Source organism: Arachis stenosperma, chromosome 1, assembly GCF_014773155.1.
Source record: "Arachis stenosperma cultivar V10309 chromosome 1, arast.V10309.gnm1.PFL2, whole genome shotgun sequence".
NCBI classification, from domain to species: domain Eukaryota; kingdom Viridiplantae; phylum Streptophyta; class Magnoliopsida; order Fabales; family Fabaceae; genus Arachis; species Arachis stenosperma.
The window spans coordinates 94712074-94714602 of NC_080377.1; the positions used below are offsets into that span (position 1 = coordinate 94712074).

At 29.4% G+C, this 2529-nt stretch overlaps 1 non-coding gene across 1 annotated transcript; it reads left to right on the top strand.

Moving 5' to 3' along the window:
* Positions 1–556: 556 nt before the first annotated feature.
* LOC130955756 (small nucleolar RNA R71) lies at positions 557–663 on the top strand. Its single transcript, XR_009076891.1, has one exon. It is a non-coding gene; the product is annotated as a small nucleolar RNA R71 (small nucleolar RNA).
* Positions 664–2529: the final 1866 nt, after the last annotated feature.

Genomic DNA, 2529 nt, shown 5'->3' on the forward strand with positions numbered 1-2529 from the left:
TATAGAGTTATTGAGAATTTTTTTCTATATATAGAGTTATGTCTTATATTGAGAAATTGTGTTATAAAATATTTAGTTTTTAAATTTTGATATTAAAAAATAAATTTTTAATTTCAAAATATGTAAATAAAATGAGATTAATGAATTATTCGAAATTAGAAATAAATAAATAATTACAGGGTTTGTGGAGGTTTGAAAATCTCACAAAATAGTTGATTTTTGTTAAATTAAAAAATCAATTTGTGGGGGTTTTAAACTGCCACAAAAGTGATTTAAAATCACCACAAAAGTCTAATATAAAACCCCCACTAAGCACATATAAAACCTCACACTGAATAGATTATGGAGGTTTTTAAAAACCCCCACAAAAGACCTCGTGGCACCTCAAATTTTGGGAGTTTTAGAAACCCCCACAAATAAGAAAAAAACCTCCACAAATAAATAAAAACCTTGTAGTGTCTTTAGGTGAATGGATCCACCTGTAGAATGGTCCAGTGACATCTTGGAGAACTCAGATAGACCATAATAGAATATATCCAGAATGGTCCACTCTGAAAGCCTGTCAGAAGGACACCTTTTAGTCATCTGCTTGTATCTTTCCCAAGCTTCATAGAGGGATTCACCATCTTTCTGTTTGAAGGTTTGAACATCCACTCTAAGCTTGCTCAGCTTTTGAGGAGGAAAGAACTTAGCCAAGAAGGCCGTGACCAGCTTATCCCAGGAGTCCAGGCTATCTTTAGGTTGTGAGTCCAACCATGTTCTAGCTCTGTCTCTTACAGCAAAAGGGAAAAGCATGAGCCTGTAAACTTCAGGATCTACTCCATTAGTCTTAACAGTCTCACAGATCTGCAAGAACTCAGTTAAAAACTGATAGGGATCTTCTGATGGAAGTCCATGAAACTTGTAGTTCTGTTGCATTAGAGCGACTAGTTGAGGTTTCAGCTCAAAATTGTTTGCTCCAATGGTAGGGATTGAGATGCTTCTTCCTTCAAATTTGGAAGTAGGTGTAATATAGTCACCAAGCATCCTCCTTGCGCCTCCACCATTGTTATTGGGTTCGGCCATGTCTCTCTCTTTTTTGAGATTCTCTGTAAGGTTTTCTCTGGATTGCTGTATTTTAGCTTCTCTTAATTTTCTCTTCAGAGTCCTTTCAGGTTCAGGATCAGCTTCAACAAGAATGCCTTTTTCCTTGTTCCTGCTCATATGAAAAAGAAGAGAACAGAAAAAGAAGAGGAATCCTCTATGTCACAGTATAGAGATTCTTTTATGTTAGTAGAAGAAGAAAAGAATACAAGAAGGAAAAGAGGAAAATTCGAACTCAGAGAGGAAGAGAGGGTTCGAATTTTGAGATAAAGAGAAATGTTAGTAAATAAATAATTAAATAGAAGAAGAAGAGGGAGAGAAGTTTTCGAAAATTAATTTTGAAAAAAAGTTAGTGATTTTCGAAAATTAAGAGAAGAAATAAAATTAAAATTAAAATTTGAAAGAATTAGTCAATTAAGAGAATTTTGAAAAAGGGTGAGGAATTTTCGAAAATTAGAAAGAGAAAAGTTGTTAGGTGGTTTTGAAAAAGATAAGAAACAAACAAAAAGTTAATTAGTTAGTTGAAAAAGATTTGAAAATCAATTTTGAAAAGATAAAAAGTTAGAAAAGATTTTTGAAATTGATTTTAAAAAAGATATGATTGAAAAGATATTTTGAAAAAGATTTGATTTTTAAAATTAAAATTGATTACTTGACTAACAAGAAATTAAAAGATATGATTCTAGAATTTAAAGATTGGACCTTTCTTAACAAGAAAGTAACAAACTTCAAAGTTTTGAATCAGTCACATTAATTGTTAGTAAAGTTTTCAAAATTTTTGAAATAAAATTAAGAAAAATATTTTAAAAAATCAATTTTAAAATTTTCAAAAATAGTAAAAAAAATTGAAAAATATTTGATTTTTGAAAAAGATTTTGAAAAGATAGGATTTTTAAAATTGAAATCTTGACTTGACTAACAAGAAACAACTTATTTTAAAAATTTTTGACTAAGTCACCCTAAAATTTCAAATTTTATGAGAGAAATAAGGGAAAGATATTTTTTATTTTTGAATTTTTAATGATGAGAGAGAAAAACTCTAAATTGACTCAAAACATGAAAATTATGAATCAAAACACATGATGCATGCAAGAACACTATGAATGTCAAGATAAACACCAAGAATACTTTGAAGATCAAGATGAACATCAAGATTTATTTTTGAAAAATTTTCAAGAAAAGAAAAACATGCAAGACACCAAACTTAGAAATTTTTCATATTTATACACTAAGAATTCAAGAATGCATATGAAAAACAAGAAAAGACACAAAACATGAAAATGCAAAGATCAAACAAAGAAAATCATCAAGAACAACTTGAAGATCTGAAGAACACATGCATGAATTTTCGAAAAAATGCATAATTTTTAAAAACATGCAATTGACACCAAACTTAAAATTTGACTCAAGACTCAAACAAGAAACACAATATTTTTTTTTGATTTT